Source organism: Sphaerodactylus townsendi, linkage group LG08, assembly GCF_021028975.2.
Source record: "Sphaerodactylus townsendi isolate TG3544 linkage group LG08, MPM_Stown_v2.3, whole genome shotgun sequence".
Lineage (NCBI taxonomy): Eukaryota > Metazoa > Chordata > Lepidosauria > Squamata > Sphaerodactylidae > Sphaerodactylus > Sphaerodactylus townsendi.
The window spans coordinates 34,048,219-34,070,763 of record NC_059432.1 but is presented as its reverse complement, the minus strand read 5'-3'; positions in this window follow the sequence as shown (position 1 = coordinate 34,070,763).

The following is a 22,545-nucleotide window of genomic DNA, read 5'->3' as shown; positions in this document are numbered from 1 at the left end:
ACTCAGCCATAGTGTTCCTGGGTAGAAGTAGAGTGAAAACCTGAAGTTGGTGAGAACATAAAAGTAGACTGGCTGGTGGCTGGGAAGGAGAGGAGGAGGAAAGGGGGGAAAGACTATGGAGCTTTCAAGGAAACGAAGAATAGTGGGGGAGAGGGAAATTTACCCCACAAGTTCTTGCAGATCCTATCATACTTGGTCACCTATCATACTTGGTCAATGCGAATATTGGTAGGCAAACTGTTTATCACAAAAATAACGGAAGGTTAGAGCATGCGGGCTCTTCCAAAGAAAACCAAACTCTGGTAGTTCCTGGCCAGTCATTGGAGGATTTCAGGAAACATCTGTGCAACCTTTTAGATAATGGTCACAAGCCTTTGGAGAGAGGAAGCGCAGCATTTTACATTTGCACATGAAAAAGAGTTTATGCTGCTTACTGGTAAGCCTTGTTTATTCCAGGCGGGGGAAAAACCCCCTTTAAAAATGATTCAGGATGTAAGAATGCAGATTATATTGAGTTTGGCCCAAGATGGAGCACTTAAAACTCAATTCTCATAAATTCTTTCTCCCTTCCTTTCTATTTGGCAGAGCAAAAAAAGGAGTTTTGAAAAACCAGCTTCATGTTTGAAGTTCAAACATGCTGAAAACATAACTTTTTTCCTCCAGAGATTCAGTTCTAAGTGATATGTATGCACAGTTGGTACCCATTGTTTGAGGAAAGAACTAGGGCTAATTCATTTTGCAAGGTGCAAAAGTAAGGAGGGCTTCCTTTTGGAAATTTCCTACTAGGAACTTAATACCCACACTTACATATATTCATTCATTCATTCATTCATTCATTCATTCATTCATTCATTCATTCATTCATTCATTCATTCATTCATAATTTGAATAAGAGGAGTAAGAACTGTCTTAAAAATGTTTTTTGGATCCTCTTAATCCATCCAACTGCTGCCCGGTGGTCCATCTTGCATGCCTGGGTAAGGTAGTTGAGAGAATGACTAAGAAACAGCTCCAGGGGTCTTGGAGGACACATCAGCATGGGACCCATTTCAAATTGGCTTCCATCCCGGCCTTGGGATGGAAATAGCTTTGGTCACCTCACAGACAATCCACAGAGGCAACTAGCTCAGGGCCTAACTGGTCTGGGGCCCTTACACCCGTGGAACCTCCTCTTCAAATACACCTTCAAGAGAGCACTTCCCTCTGTGGATAGCAATCTATTGGTGGTTGTCCTCAACCAGGGCCAGAAACTTTTTGGCTCTGGTCCAGGCATGGTGGAATGCTTTGTCAAAATGAAACCCAGGCCCTGTGGGACCTATTACAGTTCAGCAGGGCCTGCAGGACGCAGCTATTTTGCCAGGCCTATGGTTGAGGGCAACAATGGCATTCCAACAGAGTTGGCCTCTCTTTATCCCTCAGTTCTTTTCCTTTTCCATCCTACCTCTTCCCTTCCCTTTCCCTTTCCCTTTCTCCTTCCCTTTCCTCTCCTTTTTTTCCACTCCTTTCCCCCTTTTCTTCGTATCCTTTCCCCAGCTCTGTTTTTAATACAACCCTTTCATTTATTCCCCTTAGTTAGGAATTGATTTTATGGCACCGTTGGGCAACAAATTGTAAGAACTGACTGGTAATTTTAACTATCAATTTTTATTGTAAGCCACACTGAGACCGTCATGGGAAAGGGCAACTATAAATCAAATTATAAATCAAATATAAATAAATAAAACATCACAATTCACTCTCTTCTTTAGCCAATAAGTGTCCAATAAATTTCATCAGGTAGTATGTGCATGTTTAAGCATGGGAACAACCCCAACTTAAAAAAAAATATCCTGGTAAAACAGGCATTTTTTTCCCCTGAAACATTTTAATGTTTTGTTGTCTCTCTGAGCTCCCAGTAAAATAATTCTGAAACACCCTGTCACTGTGGTATTTAATACTGAATATCGCAAGCAAACGGGCACTGTTCTAGAAACATGTTCTTCTTGTTATCAGCAAAGACATGTACAGCAATGCAATTTCTATTGTGGCCTTACAGCAAGTCTGAGATGCTTCAGAGCTTTGTTCTGTTTCTGAGATGTTTCAGAGCTTTATTCTGTTTCCTGACCTTTGACCAAATATTCCACCACCACCATTTATGAGCAGTGCAATAAAGAGAACTGAAGGTATCATTTTCTCTCATAATTCTCTAGCACTGACAGTAATAGGAATGAAATTCCTCCAAGGAACAGTGATGTGCCCTTGATTCCATTTTAAAGGAACATAAGTAATAGCACTTTTGAGTTGGTAACTGCACATCTGTTCTTCTAATGACAATGGCTTTCTTCCAGTGCAAGAAACCTTGATCTGATTAAAGCTCAGTGCTGGTTTCCCTGCTGCTTCCTCTTTCAGGTACATTGCTTTACCTCCTTCCTCAAGCTGTCTGGACTTGCTGGGTTGGACTTGAACTCCAGGCCTGACTTCTGGCCATGTTGTGCTAGCCTCCTACCCTGTGGAGTCTGCGAGTCTGGTTTAATTCAGCTGGATCCCAACTGATCCAACTAAATGGTTACTCTAGTATGTACCATGCTTTGATAAACCCATGCAACAGCTTTTATGTCTTTAGAAAACAGGAACGTTTTCATCATGTTCCAATCAATGCCCCCAATATGCCTTCATTATCATGATATTACAACCTTTGGGAAGGAGAGGGGATTCGGAAGGGGAGTCCCACATAGAGTAAAGTTTTTTTAATTATTTGGGAAACAAGCACAACTAATGTAGAGTACATCCCAACAACACTTTTCTGGGAGCAAACCCCACTGAAAATATATGAATAGGACAATACTAGTAGATGCTCCTCCGCATTGCACTTCTCATCTAGGCCCTAACGGGTTTCATCAATGGTCTTATTGCTAGTAAAAGATAGCAAATGTGCATCCCCCATCCTGGGAAATATTTCACACAGAACTTTTTCATGATTACTATCAGAGCTGAGTGAGGAACAGTTTATATTACAGTAGTATATTTCTTAACACTTGTTCTCCAAACAGTTTTTGGTTAGGACATACGAGAGCAAAAAGAATTTTTAAAAATGCATATAAACAATGTAAAATTGCAAATCTCCCCCGAGGAATTGCACAACAAGATACTGTTACACATGAATTGCTAATTGCCTCCAGATGATACTGCAGTTTTAATTCAAGTTTTGTACTTTTGTATCTACATCGTAGTCAGCTTGACCATATGGTCCAGATGGTTTCTGCTAGGATTCTGACAAGACTTGAAATCTTTCCTGCATTTTTAAAGATCATAATTTAAACCATGTGTGTTATTGTACTACAGGAAACAAGCACTAGCTGTAAAACTGAAGTCTTTGTTCAAACAGTACATCTACTATGTACTAGGTCACTAGCAGTGTAGTCCAAAGCGAGTTACCTCTTTTAAGTCTTCTGAGGGCAGTGGACTTAGAAGGGTATAAGTATGTTGAGGGTTGCGTGAGAGATGGAGTCAGGCAAACTTCTGTTTCTCAGCTTCATCCCCCAATCTGCAATGCAGGAATCATACTAACCCACATTATTTCCTGCAACTGTAATACTTTTCGACTCATTTCCATGATTGTTGAAATAGCTTGGCAACATTAGAAGAGGACTTGTAATCAGCCCACATGTGTTCCACCTAATTCAGCTTCTCTCCGTTTCCCACGGTTGCTGATCAGATGCCCTTGGGAAGGCCACAAAAAGCAGGAATGGTTCTAGAGCTGGAAAGACCTGCATCTGTTCACTCTAGCCTAACCCCAGAAGTCTTCATACACACTTGCTTTCTTCAGCAATAATTATCAGTAGCTTAAATTGCTTATAATGTTCAAAGACTACACCGCTGAACAATAATATAAATGGAGTTGACTGGAATAATACAAGGATTATCACTTTACCGTAAAATGAGTCTATGAACTTTGAGATCTGGGCTTGTGTCTGCATTTAGTTTTGCACAGCATTCGCTCATAAAAATATTCTTATATCCTCCCCACATCTCTGAATGGTAAGAAGGTACAGGGACAATACTTACCAGAGTTAGCTCCCTCTGACGAAGAAGGCACTGGAGATGTATGGGGAGGTTTGAGGAGGAATAATATTTGCTTTATTTCCTTATATACAAGTCAAGCAAAGGTGGAGGCAAAGAGATTCTCCTACACGGCAACTGATCTGCTTCACTATTCAGTGCTGTCTGTCTACTTTTCTTTCTCTTCCACACTCTAAAATCATTTTCTCACACTTACAGATTTCTTATAGCATGGGGGGTAGGTCACCTTTTCCAAGTTCTGATGGATGCTTCAAAAGAGCCATCACGAGGCATGGCAGTTAGTGCCCACTGTGTGTGCATATAAAGTGCTGCCATTTTGCAGCCAACCGTGCAGTAGGGATGCCATCCTCCAGATGATGCCTGGAGATCTCCTGGAATTGCAGCTCATCTCCAGACTACAGAGATCAGTTCCAGAGAAGAAATTGGCTGTTTGCAAAGTGCACTCAGTGGCATTAAACCCCACTGAGATCCCTGTCTGCCCCAGGCTCCACCTCCAAATCTCCAGGAATTTCCCAACCTGGAACTGGCAACCCTTTCCCCACCACTGTCAGGGCCCAGGAGTGACCTAGCACCCCCAGTAGGATTTTCAGGGCATGAGATGTTCAGAGGTGGTTTGTCATTGCCTGCCCCTGTAGTGGTGCCAGAGTCCCTTGGTGGTCTCCCGTACAAATCTTAACCAGGTCTGCTTAGCTTGTGAAAGCCAATGAGTTTGGGTAGCCTAGGCCAAGCCAGGTGAGGGCCAATTCTCATTAGGAAATATTATTTTGTTACAAGTTTAGGCTCCTCCTAGCCATCCTATTTCAGGACAAGCCCATAAGATAGAGCAATTTACAACCATTAGCCTCGAGAGCGATGATATCTGTGGAAGGTGAGACTCTCCTAGAAAACAGAATACATGAACAAATTAACAAGAAACAGAAAGCACCCATGATGATTAGTCACTGTTGGTGTATTGCCAATGTATTTCCTCATTGCTTCAGAAAAAGCCATTGTCCTGCGTCAGGCACACCCCTGCGTGCTGAAGAAAATTACTCCAATTCCACAAAACAAGTTTGTTTAAAAAGCAGTTGCCATTCTTTGCAAAATCAGTTATTTCTAGGGCAGGGGTAGGGAACCTGCGGCTCTCCAGATGTTCAGGAACTACAATTCCCATCAGCCCCTACCAGCATGGCCAATTGGGATGGGGGTGTTCCAGGGCAGGACCCTTCTGCACATGCAGAATAATGCACTTTCAATCCACTTTCAATGCACTTTGCAGCTGAATTTTACTGTGCGGAATAGCAAAACCCACTTTCAAACAATTGTGAAAGTGGATTGAACGTGCATTATTCTGCATGTGCAGAAGGGTAAAAATATTGGCCCCCACCCTTCAGCTAGAAGAGTTCTATAAGATAAAAGGGCGGGTTATAATACACATGGGTCTCAAAAAACCCTCTACAACATAACATTTTTATTTAACCGGCAAGAGTTTTCTCTCACCTTCTTCAGTTCTTAAGGCCTAGTCTAGAGGAGGAAGGCTTAAACGACTCTTGGAGGTGGTGCAGGCCTACTCTGAGGGATTTGCCTTCCCTGGGACACCAAGGCAAATATGCTGGAAGGCAGCCCCCATGGGCAGTACTTTAAGAACACTTAAGAGAAGTTCAACAGCAAGAAAACATGGGAGTGGCTTAGAAGGGGAACTCTAAAGAAGGAAACCGAAGGCCTGATTTTTGGTTCCCAGGAACAAGCATTATGAACAAATGCAATAAAGACACGAATTGAAAAGTCCTACAATGACCCAAAGTGCTGCCTCTGCAAAGAGAATGATGAAACTGTGGAGCACATCATCTGCTGTTGCAAGAAAATAGCCCAAACTGACTATCTTGAACGTCACAATAGGCTAGCAGCGATGGTGCACTGGAACCTTTGCAAAAAGTACGGCCTGCCCTGTAGCAAGACCTGGCATGAGCACAAGCCAGAGAAGACCACAGAAAATGAAGAAGCAAAAATACTCTGGGACTTTAGAATACAGACAAACACCTGGCACATAACAGTGGTAGAAAAACATGTTTGGATCATAGATGTTGCAGTGCCAGTTGACAGCAGGGTAGAGGACAAAGAGCTGGAAAAGATCACAAAATACAAGGACCTACAAATTGAAGTTGAACGATTGTCGTGAAAAAGAACAACAGTAATCCCAATAGTAGTCGGTGCTCTAGGAGGAATCCCAAGAAACCTTGAAAAGCATGTGAAAAGCCTGAACTTGGACAGAACATCAGTCCACTTGCTGAAGAAAGCAGCACTTCTAGGAACTGCACACGTTCTACGCAAATACCTCTAACATCCTAGGTCCTTGGGAAGGACTCGATATTCAGAGATGAATTCCAGACACTTGTGCTGTGTTGTTATGTGTATAATAATAATAATAATAATAATAATAATAATAATAATAATAATAATAATAATAATAATAATAATAATAATAATAATAATAATAATAATAATAATAATAATAATATGATAGGTCTATCACGAGAAAAATAGCTAACTGAAATGGCAAAAAATAAAGTAAAAAGGCAGTAGGCAGCCTCCCCAAATGGATGCTGTAGAAACAACCAGGAAGTGAGAGTGGGCAGCTCAACTCAGCAGGAATCAGTGGGACACTTCCTCAAGTGTAAATGAAAAAATGCAGGAAAAGCACACTGCAGCCCAACAGCTGGGGGGATAAGTACTGCGTACATAAATGGCCAAACTGTCCCTTATCCAGTACTCATAAGTCAAGTCTAAAAGAAAAATGTGGGGAAGGAGGGAGATAAGCTGTCTGAAAGCCTGCAAACAAAGTTTAAAGTCTTCTGTTGTAAAATCTTAAAGTGGAATACGGGATCATGATATTTCACGGACGTTGGATAAAGCACTCTCAATGCTCTATAGCAATTGTTTGCAATTGGATTTTCATGACATGCAAGAAAGGAACAACACAACTGGGCTTCACAAGAGAGAGGAAGTTAAGGCAAATTATTGGTATCCAAGAATTTGTAAAAGCAGTGAACTGGATGGGAAGTTGACTTTTCAAAATTCTGACAGATTGATAGTCATTTTTCAATTTTAGCCATCTTCCGGAGACAGTTACTTGACACTCTGCCAGTTAATTCAGCATGCTGTGAAGAACTGTTGCGTGGTAAACTTAAAAACTGGAACACAGCCTGGAACTGTACTTGGGGGATGAAAAAAAAACATTTTGCTATTAGGTATCCTAAAGAGAACATTCTCCATCATCTGACTAAGACCCATGATGCATGAATCCTTTCTCCGGGGCTCTTTGTTGCCACAGTGGGGTCATAGTGGAGTCTTCTTGTGTTTCTCTGTTCACATCAAGAAAGCATCACACTGCCTGCTGCGCAGCTTGCCCGCCCCCACATACAGGTCGCTCCCAGCAGTCTCGAGATTGCCAGCTTTCTTAAAGCCCTTTAAATTGCTGTTATATTGATATTGCTGTTTTTGAAACAAAAGAAGCAGATCCAGCTGTCATCTGAGGGAGGAATCAGACTCTCCTTGGTGGAGCACTAGTGGGCTACTTGTGTGCTCCACAGGATCCTTCTCTCTGTCTGTTCTGCTCTCACCTAGCTCTTCTCTTGCTGCTGCTGCCACCTCCCCCTCCTCTGTTTCTCCCTCTGTCCCTCTGACAGTTCTGTCTCTGCCCTCCCGCACAGAGCAGGGAACAAGGAGTGGGGACAGGGAAACTGGAAGGAGCAGAAATCCTGAAGCCAGGGGAAGCATTGGGATGTCCCCACACTCACTAACCGTGGTGCTTTCAGGATCTTCAGCACCGGAAGCATAAGTGCATCTCTACAGAAATCTCTGCTGCAAAGGAAACGTTCGCTTGCTGCGTGCGCAAAAGAACAGCAGTATATAAACTGTTTTAGCTTATGCTAAAATAAAATCTTTTTTGTCTTCAAGGTGCCCATGAGGAGACTACTATTTATTTTTGTTATGACTAAAACAGATACTTCTTCTGAGTTCTAACTTGTTTGAAGGCTTCCAATTCATGTGAATGTGATATCTGTACAGGCCTTCTTTTATGAAAAGGAAATAATATGGAATCATTTTTAAAAGCTATCCTTGCTCACAAGGGGCAAGTTTGTCAGGGTCCTTGAAATAAGAAAAGTCAACCCAAGCTTGTGTTGTTACAGTGGAAGTTAAGGCTCCTAGCAATCAGCATTTGTTATCATTGTCAGGTAATTGGACATTGGCAAAGGGGAAAAACACCCAGCAGGAAACCATAATTAACCATGCAGGTTACAAAAGAAAGGAATAATGATGCCAATGAGTAATCCCTGCCAGACATCAATGGCAGATGTCCAAGAAAGGAACAACACAACTAGACAGGCGACAGGAAGGAAGCAGCTGAGATGGGGAAAAGACGGTACACATAACAAGACCAGTGAAGATGGAGAAATTCTGCTGAGAACCTACAAAGATGGACTATTTCACACTTTATTTTCCATTGCAGTTGTGTCACAGCTGGTTTATGCTGACCCCGTTGGGTTTTTGAGCCAAGAGACATTTGGAGGTGATTTGCCATTGCCTGCCTCCACATCATAACCTGGATATTCCACATCACAACCTTGATATTCCTTTGAAGTCTCCCATCCAAATACTAGCCAGGGCCAGGACTGAAAATGTATGCCTGACCCGAGGTCACCTATCAAGCTCACATGCAGGATGTGAAAGCAATGGCCTTCTGCGGCTGTTGCTCCCGAGCACCTGGTCTGTTAAGGCATTTGCAATCTCAGATCAAGGAGGATCAAGATTGATAGCCATAGATCGACTTCTCCTCCATAAATCTGTCCAAGCCCTTTTTAAAGCTATCCAGGTTAGTGGCCATCACCACCTCTGTGGCAGCATATTCCAAACACCAATCACGCAATGTGTGAAAAAATGTTTCCTTTTAATTAGTCCTAATTCTTCCCCCCAGCATTTTCAATGTATGCCCCCTGGTTCTAGTATTGTGAGAAAGAGAGAAAAATTTCTCTCTGTGAACAATGTCTATCCCATGCATAATTTTATAGACTTCAATCATATCCCCCCTCAGACATCTCCTCTCCAAACTAAAGAGTCCCAAACACTGTAGCCTCTCCTCATAAGGAAGGTGCTCTAGTCCCTCAATCATCCTTGTTGCCTTTCTCTGCACTTTTTCTATCTCTTCGATATCCTTTTTGAGATGTGGTGACCAGCTAACTTCACCAAGCTCAGGTGGTATCATCAGAATAGTCTCTGGATGATACCCTAAAATTGTGGTGTCACTAACTTTAAAAATGCACACACCCCCTGCAGCTGAAACACAAAAAACACCTACAAAAATCAGACCAGAATTTTTTGGGTTTACGCGAATATTTGGGTATATCCAAATATGTTATTTGTCTTATTCGGGCATACAGATAATTTTATGCCCAAATACATCCAAATTTTACTGAATGTCTAGGGTATTGACCAACCTAGAACTGAATGAGCTCAGAAAATGGTGCCAAGAAGGAAGTTCAAGGAAGCAGAGAAGCATGGTAAACATAGTTAATAGAACACACGGCAACTGAAGATGTTTTCAAAATGTTTCAGCCAGGGAATTCAGCCAGAGGATTCATTTAAAACTTTTTGAGGCTGGAAATAAAACATTTTGGGGTAAAAACAATGTGAAACTCCATGGATGAAATGTTTTATTTCTTGCCTCAAAATGTTTTAAATTAATTGTGTGAAAAAAAACAATGTTTGCTGATTCATGATCACCCCATAAATACAAGCAAAGACGTCTTGGCAGTGCTTCCCCCTGCATTGCAACTCTAGTCTCCCTTGATGATCTTCCATCTAAGTACTGACCATAGCTAACACTGCTTAGCTCCTGTACTTTGATGAGCTCAGGTTAAGCCTGGCTATTTAAGTTGATAGGGGGTGGGGAGAGATTAATGCTTAATCTCTGAGAGGGCTTTTTCAGGGCAATACTGACATTGCAGTTTCTTCAAAAGAAGCCTCAGTGCCATCCCAAGCATATTTACACCCTTCTATGTTTATTGATGTCACCACACTTAAACTCTGTTTAGTATGGCACATTTGGTTTCAATGAAATGTAATCAGTAGGCTAAAAAATACTCCTTGATGACTCAATTGGGAGTATTCTAGAAAGCCATGCAGAACAAAGTATTATCTCATGGAATGGCCACCAATCACAGGGCAATCTGGAAGTCTGGCTAAAAAGACTAGCTCTCCCCTGCAACTGCATCGCCTCACTATGGTTCAAATTTCTATAACTGAGATAGGAGACCACAGTAATCACCAGCTTGCCAAGACATACAACACCAAGTCTTCTCTGCAGACTGCCAGGGAGATTATATCATTGTAATGTCAAAACCAGACCAAAGTTGCTACTTCTGCTGTCAGAAACAACACAAGGTGATTCACTACTCAGTCATTATCATTGCCTCACATAGGTCAAGTTGTTTACAATGTATCTTGCCGCGAAAAGCTAGGATTTTTGTCTTTTTAATTTTTGCACATTTTTTCTTCTGATTGGTTTAAAAAATGTTTTTCTTCATTTTTCCTCCATTGTTTCCTCGAGTATTTTTACTGTGATTTCTTTTTACATTTTCGAGCCAGCTTCCCTTGAGTGTGTAATCATGTTGAAACGGTCCTTATTTCTCTTTTTTTAAAAAAATAGAGATTTATTAATTTTCCATTAAAACATTACAAAGGAATACAAAAAACCCTCCCAACCCTTCCCCATCCCATCACCAACCCCCCCTCTAACACACAATATAACACAAACAAATGAACTAATAATGATTTATTCAACCTTATTTAATATCATCTATGCTGACTTCCCCTAGTCTGTACCTCATTCCAAAAGGAGAAAAAACCTAAATTTTGTTTCAACAGAGTTGATATCATTAATCTAACAGTTTGAGTGTTTAGCCAGATGGGGTAAACTGGGAATGCCCAGAGCTGGGCAGAGGCCTGAGTCAACCATAGCTGGAAAACAATGGCAATAAAAATAAGGTGATTATTAGACAGATATTAGTCAGAGGAAGAGGTTTTTGAATTAATGCAATACTGGCAGAAACACTGGGACAAATATATTAACAAGTCCTTTGTCTTTGCAGGGAGGATAGTCCCAAGCTGAAGATGAGAACGCTTTCCAATGCAGAGGCATTTTTCTCTCTTAATCCCTTTAGGAAGGGTGTGTGGCAGGTATTTTGCATGGCAGATATGCAGACGCGTAGCTGCCAGGGTGTTGCTTTGCACGCAATGGCACAGGAGGTTAAGAGCTCGTGTATCTAATCTGGAGGAACCGGGTTTGATTCCTAGCTCTGCCGCCTGAGCTGTGGAGGCTTATCTGGGGAATTCAGATTAGCCTGTATACTCCCACACACGCCAGCTGGGTGACCTTGGGCTAGTCACAGCTTCTCGGAACTCTCTCAGCCTCACCTACCTCACAGGGTGTTTGTTGTGAGGGGGGAAGGGCAAGGAGATTGTAAGCCCCTTTGAGTCTCCTACAGGAGAGAAAGGGGGGATATCAATCCAAACTCCTCCTCCTCCTCCTCCTCCTCCTCCTCCTCCTCCTCCTCCTCTTCTTCTTCTTCTTCTTCTTCTTCTTCTTCTTCTTCTTCTTCTTCTTCTTCTTCTTCTTCTTCTTCTTCTTCTTCTTCTTCTTCTTCTTTCCCTATTCCAGTGGTTGTGTGTGGTTTCTGTGCTTAAGGCCGGACTTGGCAGGGCTCGGGGTGGGTGGGGTGGGTGGGTGAGCTGCGCCATTATTGTGTTCAGACATGGGTCTAGGGCAGGGATCCCCAAACTTTTTAAACAGGGGGCCAGTTCACTGTCCCTCAGACTGTTGGAGGGCCGGACTAAAAAAAACTATGAACAAATTCCTATGCACAAATGATTGTAAAATGTTTGATTTCACCTTTCAGCCTTTCTGTCATGGTCTATTTTTAGAACAGTGACCAAAGTATGTCAAGTACAGGGTGGGCTCCAAATATTGTTGGGGAGGCTGTGGAATACCTTCCCCTGTAAAAAAAAAAAGCAGAACTTTCCCAATGAAACATTCCATCTAACCCAGGATCAGGTATCTTCCTGGGTTCTTTCCTCCCTAGCAGCCAGCGAGCGATTCGCCAGCCTGGCTGATGCCAATGGGAGTGAGGCGGAACAGAAAGCCTGAGAGCAACACATGGAGTAGCTGAGAGGAGGGCGGAGCAGGCATTGCCACATGTAAGGTTTCCAACTCTGGGTCAAAAAATTCATGGAGATTTGGGGGTGCTATCATGTAACTGCAATCAACAGCCATTGGGGCCGGTTCCTCCTCTCCCTCGAGCCCCCACTGCACATGAATGGAGCCATCGTCGCCATGCCTGGCGGGCCGGATAAATGCCTTCAGGGGGCCACATTTGGCCCCCGGGCCGTAGTTTGGGGACCCCTGGTCTAGGGGTATGAGCTGTGATGTACAGATGATTTTTGGGTGACTAAGTGGAAAAATCATGAGGATCCATGAGGTTCCATGTTTTTCAAGCAGATTTTTGTGCCACTGTGGCACCACAGAGCATGGGATGTGCGATTGTTTTGGTTCTGCCTGTAGACTAACACATGTTCTATAGTTTCATGGTGGTTTCATTTCATTCCAATGCAAAAATCATATGAATTCATGAGGATCTGTTTAAAATAATCTGGATCCTGCTTCTACACAGATTTGTGAGTTGGGGCATGTTCTATAATGTGCTGGTGACTTTGAGATGACCTGTTGCAAAAAACTTTGTTTGGTCATGGAGGGGGGTGCCCATGGGTGTGTGTGTATGGAAAACCCAGATTTTGCCCTGAGCTCCATTTTCCCTAGCTACGCCTCTGCAGATATGGGCGAGGGCAAGTCCAGACAAGAGTTGCCCTGGGCAAAACCCGAGTTTGATGCGCCCCCCATGGGCGGCCACCCTCTCCCACCATGACCAATGATTTTTTTCAGCAGGTCGTTTCAAAGTCACCATCACATTATAGAACATGCCCCAACTCACAAATCTGAATACAGCAATGGGTCATGCCACACAGCAGAAATATTTTTGAAACCATTTTCAAAATGCTTTCAAAATGTTTTATTACTACTATGAAAACATTTTATGGTGTTGTATCCAGTCCTCCCAATTGGGGGAAACAGCATCACTTTCAATGTTATTTAAACTGGGGACCCCAGATTCTCCCTTTAAGGTGGATTTAAAAGGAGAATCTGGGCTCCCTAGTTTAAACAAGTGATGCCCGAATCCACCCCAAAGAGCATTATTTTAAATGGTGTTTAAACTAGAGAGCCCAGATTCTCCTTTTTAATCCACTTTAAAGGGAGAATCTGGGGTCCCCAGTTGAAACAACATTGAAAGTGATGCTGTTTTGGGGTGGATTATCCCCCACCCTGAAACAGCATAACTTTCAATGTTTAAACTGGGGACCTCAGATTCTCCCTTTAAATCCATGCCGAAGGGGGTGGATTTAATAATAATAATAACAACCACCACCACCACCACCACCACCACCTTTATTAGGCATTGAGAGAATAAAAGAAAGAAAGAAAACAAGCATTGGCAGGAAGGGGTTGGATTTAAAAGGAAAACCTGGGGAAATTTAGGGGGTGCCTGCTGTCAGGGGTGCAATTATTAAGATAGGTGTAGCCCCCATCTCCTATTAGCTCCCATTGGAAACAATGGGGGATGGGGCACTCCCTTTGGGAGTCCATAACTTTGGACTCCCTGAACCAAACCTCACCAAACCTGGGTGATATTATCAGGAGAGTCTCCCAAAAAGTCCCTGAAATTTTGGTGCTGCTAGCCTAAAAACTGCGCCCTCTGCAGGCCAAAAACAAAAAAGCATGGAAAATACAAAAAAATCCCACAAACGAGCTTGCAGTTTTTGCGCCCCCCACAAGGGGGAGCCCTGGGCAACTGCCCACTTTGCCCAATGGGAGGAACGCCTCTGCATGCCACTCATTCAGAGCACCTCTTCATTAGTGATGTGGTCATAATATCAGATCTTCAAGATACGGTGTAGGCCGATGTTGGAAGATGTCGAGCCTGATGTGTCTGTCCTTTTGAAAATAGAGAATGAGAGGGAAGAGAAAATTGCTAAAGGGAAGGGTTGTTCTCCTGCATCATGGATGACATCCTACCACTATTAGGAATAAATAGCAGAAGCCTATGGAATAAATGCAACTGAAGAAGAAGCAACAGAGGATTGGAGGTGTGCTGAATGATTGCATAGAAAAAGTGCCCAAGGCACAAGGTTTGACCACTGGGAAAATATGTGGCAAGTTGTGCATGTGGAAAAGGCACAATGAGACAAAAACTAACTAAGGCACAGTGAGACAAAATAATTAACAAGTGCTGTTGGTGTGGGAGTCTTTTAAAAAAATACAAACTGAGAAAAGCAGATAACCAAAATATGAGACTGAACACACACAAACACCCACCCACAGAGAAATAGTGAGTCAAGAGACAGATGGAACAGCAAAGTATTAAATTTAAATTACACACAATGAGTGGGAACTTTTTGATTACTTGGATTAAATCTGTTCCCCCTGACACCCACAATGGTTTCTAAACTGTGTTAGGAAAACCTCCACACTCATGGGTTCTTGAAAACTATTAAACGTTCTTCAATGCTGACGTGGTAGCATTGCTGAGATCCATGACCTGGCAGTAGAATATACTGGCAATGTATCACTGAGTTGTTAAAGATATAGCTACCCGCCATTGCCCATGGGGGTTTCCCAGAAAAGAGGTGAAAATGATTTTCTGAAGGTAGACCTTTTGGAAACCACTGGAGTGCAAGATTTCCTCACATACTGTACTCAAATTCTATTGAGCAAATCCTATTGAAATGTACAAAATGCTGAAGAATGCTGAGGAAGATAAGGAATGGTGGAACAACATAATAGTATTTTAGTAAATGTCATACAGCAACATAGAAGAGTGGAAGATAGCCAGACCACTGGGTTCAATTGTAAATAAGTTGATGTCAATGACAGTATTAGTTATGAGACCAGGAACCACTTCCCACAAGTGCCTCCAAGATGCTGTGTTCACTTGTTCTTCTCTTCCAACGAAATAGCAACTTGTACACTGCACGTATCTATTTTCTCCAGTTCGTGGTCAAAAAGGTACAGTTTATTTCATTTTTAGAAAGATGGGCACTCAGTGGTTTCTATTATGGCCTCCCCACCACTATTTGTGGCCTCCCCACTGAATCAGATCACCAAAAGCTCATATTGGGATGTGAGGTTTACACCCAGGAAATTGTTCTTAGGATTGCACCACCAATGAAAAAAAATAAAATAAAACCAAACAGCAACACATCAAAGAGAAAAGTCAGTATTCCTCTTTCTACATCTTCATCTAATGCTAAACTGGCCCCCCTCCCCCCTTGATAGATCCAAAGAAGAGGCCAGGAAGAGGGGAGATAAATTTTTCTACAAAATGGGGAAGTTAGCCTTCAAACTTGAGAAGTACTGGCTGCATAACAACATGACTTAAGAGCTGGGGAAGGCATGTGTGAAGCTGCTATTCTTTCCTACTTCCTCCTTAACATGAGGAGGAAAAGAGGATGGAAGCTGAAGTATTGAATGCTGTCCAAGAGGGTAAATAGGCATCCTTTTTCATGTTTAAAGCTTTGACATAAGAAAGAGGGTGTGTCTTCTGCTTCATGAAATACTGTGAAAGGGTTAGATGTGAGAGGACCTACCATTCTAGGTCCAGTCACTATGTACAACAATTTTTGTATTTAATTTTCATATGAATATTATTATTTACATTGTAGATATTTCAAACCAGGGAAGATTTGACTTGGTCAGGCAGCACCTGGGAGTCAACTAGGTCGATATTATCTATTTCAAACTTGAGAGTCTGCAGCACACCATAAAGCTTGTATGTTAAGTGTAGGCTGCTATACACAGTATGGACATGAAAATCCCACATTTTTTGTATCATATATTGATGCTACTTAAGTGACAGTGGAGGCTGAGCGTCAAGCCCCATATTCTTGTATACCATATTGTTACTATTCAAGTGTTATAGTGGAGACTGAAGAATAAGTTTCCTGTACACTGTGTTGGATATTTGCTTTGTATATTTGGATATTTGGATATTTGCTTTGTATATAGTAAGTATATAATAGTAGAACATTTCTAAGTTTTTATAAGACATCCAGTCTTGTGACTGCCAGCCTGTTTGGTGCAAACTGCTTTAAAGAGGCACCGAATCCGGCAGTGTAGGGGCTGCCTTCAATCAAAGTCAACTCAATTTATTGGATTTCATAGGCTGCCCCAATGAAGCTGACATCATAATAAAAAACATGTAAATTGCGAAATAGTAAAAATAAAAAACCCCATTCCAACAAACTAATCAATCCAGTTAATCCAAGAGTCAACATAACAATCTTATATATTGGGGATATATTTGCATGGAAATGTTTGGAAGAAATCTGTTCTGAGACAAGCACAGTTCCATTCCCATGTACCTCCGAAATGCAGCCGTGTATTGTATTTGGGGGGAGGGATGGAATTTTTGAGGCTGCACCTGTTGATCAGAAAGCAATTATGTCTGCATTCTCTGCAGGCACAGTGAAACCACTTTAATAAAACACAGGAGGAACCAGGAGAAAACCAAATGGGAATCAAGTGGAGGAGTACAGCCTGGGAGGTCCTTGGCCTTCCTCTATTGCATTCTCTTCAGAGATCCTTCCCTCTGTCTTAAAACTTTTATGGTAATCCATGATGGTTCTTTGGGCCAATTCTGGCTCCCTTTTCCAGAGAACCTCCTCTCCTCTTCCTGCAGCTATTTTAACACTCTAGGGAACCAGTACCGAGGCCTGTAGAAGTGAGCCTTTTGTTACATCTCTGTTTCTCTGCAGCATGTCTCCAGATTAGGCAAGAAGAGAAGGGAACACATCTATAATTTGAAGATGGAAGCTTTCCCGCTTCTCCCTTGAGTCTTCATCCTCCCCTCATATTCTGGCCTCTGTGGCCAGCCAAGTTATCTGAAAAATGTTCCCCTCTCTCAAATCCAGTGCCAAAAATATATTAGCTGCATGAAAGAGAGCACTGAGGGTTTCAGGGGATGGCCCAGGGACATAGGTATACATTTTTAATGGGGTGGGTTTGGGGGCATGGCCACACCTCCTCAAGCCCCGCTCCCACCCTCAGTGCTTATAAAAGCAGCTCTCCAATGCCAGGAACGGCAGACTTCCCTGCCCCACCGCGCTGCCCCCACCACCACCGGCTGGGCTTCCAGCCGGCAGCTGGCAATCCCTTCTGCCCTCCCCTCCAGGCAGAGGCATAGCTAGTGAAAATGGAGCTTGATGCAAATTCTGTGTTTTGTGCACACCCCCCCCCCCCCGGGCAGCCGCTGTGATGCTGGAATCCACCCCCAAACAGCATCACTTTCAATGGTGTTTAAACTGGGGAGCCCAGATTCTCCTTTTAAATCCACCTTAAAGGGAGAATCCCCAGTTAAAACAACATTGAAAGTGATGCTGTTTGGGGGTGGATTATGCCCCACTCTGAAACAGCATCACTTTCAATGTTTAAACTGGGGGCCTCAGATTCTTCCTTTAAATCCATGCCGAAGGGAGTGGATTTAAAAAGAGAATCAGGGAAATTTGGGGGGTGCCTGCTGCCAGGAGTGCAATTGTTAAGCCAGCAGCACCAAACTTTCAGGGTATCTTTAGGAGACTCTCCTGATGATACCACCCAGGTTTAGTGAAGTTCGGTTCAGGGGGTCCAAAGTTATGAACCCTCAAAGGTGTAGCCCCCATCTCCTATTAGCTCCTACTGGAAACAATGGTGGATGGAACACCCCCTTTGGGAGTCCATACCTTTGGACCCCCTGAGCCAAACCTCACCAAACTTGGATGGTATCATCATGAGAGTCTCTCAAACAATCCCTGAAATTTTGGTGCTATTAGCCTAAAAACTGAGCCCCCTGCAGGCCAAAAATGAAAAAAACACTTTAAAAATACAAAAAAAAACACAAACGGGGCAGAGCTCTGACATGTAATGGGGGGGGGGGGTTTAAACCCGGGACCTCCCCTTACCTATGTCCTTGGGATGGCCTGAGGTATCACTGCAACAAAGCCAACTCCATAGAAAATCTTGAAAATCATAGAAAAAAATATTTTAGTGACCTGTCAATCAATGCAAAGTTTATTCAGAACTTTTTTGTTCAGAACTTTAACTGCTGAGGTTTGGATATGTGAAGAAAGTGGAGCCGCAACAGCCCTTTTTTAGAAAATTGTTATTTTAAGCATCTGACACCAACTTTCACATTACGCACATTATACCATTTTTACTTGTATTCTGCTGCTGTCTAGTGGACATATGGGGGATAATGCATCTTTCAAGACCATGTTTTCATGAATTTTGACTTCTACACACCATAAGCAGCAGAGATTAATTTCCAAGTTCTCTGAAAGGACTGTTTAAATTTCATTATTGTAGTGCACCTTGAAATGTCCACAGGAATAAGCACAGAGTGGTAATATACTACACCTATAACACCATCAGCAAGTCCAATGAGGTAAGCACAGAACATTGCTACATGGTTTGTCTCAAGCTGGATCTTGTAGGAGTGAACATAGCAAATGCTTACAAGGAAAGCTTTTTGGGAGAAATCAGGAAGTGACAATAAGATGAAACCAATTAAGCAATGCCAGTCTAGAAGACAAATATGCTCCTTCCTATATTATGTTCTGGATGAATTAACTCATTTTAGATGTTACATGCTCGGTGACAGCCTGGAATCTCTGGCCGTTTCCGCACAAAGGCGGAAACGGCCGGGTCGGCGTTTATGACGCCGACCCAATGACGCTGGGACCGTCCGCATGGACCGTCCTGGGAACAGCCGGGCAGCAGGCCCAACGGAGCGCCGGCGCCCGGCTGACCCGGCATGTCCCCAGGCCTCGGCGACACGCCGGAGGCCCGGGGACAAGGTGAGTGCCGGGTGGGGGAGGCGGCGTGAAGCTTCACTGCGGCGTTTCCCCAAAAAGAGCGCTGGGAAGCGCTTTGGAGAAACGCCGGCTTCAGGCCAGGAGGGCGGCGCGAGGGCGGCGCGGCTGTGTTGCAGCTGCGCCCCCCGTGCGAATGGCGGCCTGGAGACGGCGTTTTTACCATCTCCAGGTCGCCATTCATTGCCCGTGCGGAAACGGCCTCTGATTCAGATCTTGCCACTATTTTCACAGTTCTTGCTGAATGTATGAACTTCATGTGTCCAGTTTTGTACTCCTGAACTCCCTTTTCTGTTGCTCTTCTCAGATGCCATTTAATCAGTTCCATAGTCTTATTCTGGTACATGGTCCAGCGCTTTATCCTCTTTATCTTCTAGCATAATCTTTTGTATTCCAAAAAGAACTTTTTTATTTTATGGGACCAAATTACTAAATTACCTTGGCTTTAGAGTCAGTATTCTGAATCTGATCCTGACGACAATATGGATTACAAGTAAGGCTTCCCTTAGGAACCAATGTGGTGTATTGGTTAGGCGCAGGTGGAATCTAATCTGGAGAACCAGGTTTTATTTCTCACTCCGCCACGTGAGAGACAGACTCTTACCTGGTGAACTGGATTTCTTTCTCTGCTCATGCACATGAAGCCTACTGGGTGACTTTGGGTTAGTCACAATTCTCTGAGAACTCTCTTGGCCCCATCTACCTCATAAGGTGTCTGTTGTGGGGAGAGGAAAAGAAAAGGAGTTTGAAAGCTGATTTGAGAGTCCTCAACAGTAGAACAAAGTGGGTATATAAATCCAAAATCTTCTTCTTCCATCTGATTTCTTCACAGTCTAGGGAAGGTATATCTTTGCTCCCCACCTTGATCTATCTCCCTTTATTTTCACACCCACACTGCCACCATTTTGCTCTTTTCTGCTATTTATGTCTCACATTGGGAAGAATGGTAACCTCTGTTCCAACAGATTTCACTTCTCCTCTGTCTTAATCCTCATTTCTCCACATTTCACATTTAACTTAAATGTTAGGTGATATATGCTCTGAACTAGACCTCAGATTAAATTTTGGTGGTTGAGATTTTTTTTATTTCAATCAGGAGTGTTCTATTTAACCATGCTTGATTTTGTATTTGCTGGTATTTGCTTAGGAAATAATCTCTGCCCCACTATTGCACCAAGTCCCTTGATCAATTTTATATTCCTTTTAAATCAGGTCTTTGTCATCCTTTTCTTGCTGAAACTTGCTACTCACAGCCACCTCTTTAGGTCCAAGATCCTGGTTTCTTGCTTCATGCACAAACACATAATCTAATTCCGCATTGCAATCCGAATGCATGTCCACGTTTTTGTGAGCAGTGTGGTAACAACCATACAATCTAAGGTGCAAAATATTCCAAAACAAGTTTACTGCATAATAAAAATAGATACCTTTTATCTTGTTTCAGATCTTTGAGTCTTGATACAATTTATGAGGCTTTCATTAGAATACAACAGAGGTCCTTCCAGAGACTACTGCCAAACATCTCAGTTCTGCATACCTCCATGGCAGTTGTACAGTTAACACTGATTTTTCAAAAATAAATAAAATAAATGCCACAGCTTGTTTTTATCTTCTGTGATGCTCTGTGGGCTTGTCCTCAGATCTCATGTAGCCTTACATTTCTGACTCGTCTTGATAATTCACACAAAATGGCTTCTACCTGTCCTCACTTTTTTACTGCCATCCTTGAGCAAGAATAATGGAAGTGGCACATCGACAATATTGCCAATGATAGCTGAAGACAGAAATATAGCAAATGCACATACAATGGCTAGCAGTCAATAGGACCAAATAACTTCACAGTTTACTCAATCAGTAATGTGAACAAAGTCTACAAACAAGGCTGTGATACAGATAGTGTCCCCAAATCCACAAGTTTGTCAAGGCATATAATAACTCACGTCATCAACTCAGTATAAGTTTCTCTGAGCTAATGAGAAACTCACAACTGCCAGTATCCGGTAATCTTCAGAGGCTTTTGTGTACATGGTATTTTCAGCGTACATAAGATTTATCTCATAGAAAGTCATGCATACAATTTAGTTTGGGTCATGTTGCTATCTCCTGCTGTGAAAAGTTGAGTTATTGTATGCTTTGACAAACTTGTGGATTCTGCATGTGCGGAAGGGGGACTTAGTTTAATTAAACCATTCTTTTGTATCGGAACCAAGCCACCAATGCCAGCTATGGCCGTTTCCGCACGAATGCGGAAGCGGCCGGGTTGGCGTACTCGACGCCGACCCGACCACGCTGGGACCGTCCGCATGGACGGTCCCAGAAAGAACCGGGGAGACGGCGCCGCTGGGCGCCATCGCCCGGTCGCCTTACCTGCTCTCCGGCCCTCCGGCGCGTCGCCGGGGCCTGGGGACACGCCTCCCCTGCCCTGCGCGCCTGCTTCCGGGTCGCAGAGCAGGGGGGCGTGTCCCCAGGCCCCAGCGACGCGCCGGAGGGCCGGAGAGCAGGTAAGGGAAGCGAGGGGGGGGGAGTAGCGCCGGGAAGCCGCTGCCGTTCACACACCAGCGGCTTCCAGCCAGCATTTCCCCAACAAGAGTGCTTCCAAGCGCTCTGGGAAAATGCCGGCGTGGGGACGGGCGGGCGGCGCGAGGGCGGCGCGGCTGCGATGCAGCTGCGCCCCCTGTGCGAATGGCGGCCTGGGGACGGCGTTTTTGCCGTCCCCAGGCCGCCATATTCCGCCCGTGCGGAAACGGCCTATGCTTATTTTTAGCAACAGAATATTTGCCGGGAAGAGATTCCTGTCCTGCCCCCCACCGAAAAACAAAAACAAAACCTGGCTTCTAAATGCAGAAATGTTTAGCAGCTTTATTGTATGAAACTGATATTTGTTCTTTAAAGGATATCATAAGAGGCATCAGTCACAGAGCCAGCTAAAGGCTTTCCCCATCCTTCCAAGAAGAGGCATTCGTTCTGGACAGTTTCATTTCCCCAGGTCTCCAAAGCTTCCTGTCTAACAAGTTCCTGAAAAAAAACATACACTTTCCCTTTCATGACGTACTTTATAGATTTGTTCATGTAGAATTTATACTTCCTTTTCATCTTTTTATGTTTTCACTTCTTTGTTTTCTAGTTTTTAACAAATCCCCAAACCTCACATTGATTCCATTGTCTAAATTATTCCAAATCTGCGTTTGAAATGGCTTTAGCCTTGGGAGCTGTGTTGGACTTCGTGTAAACAACACTGTTGAAGTTTTGGACGAGGATCTACAAGATCCAGGTTCAAATCCCTGTTCTGCCTCAGAAGCTTCTTGAGCGACCTTTGGCCAGTTACACACTTTCAGCCTAACCTACCTCACAGGGTTGTTGCAAGGATAAAACAAAGGAAAGGAAAACAATGTAAACAGTGCTTTAGGGAGAAAGGTGGGGTTTAAGTGAAATCAATCATTCAATCAATGCTTACACTAAACCTTGTATCACCAACCAGGAAAAAAAGTAATTGTA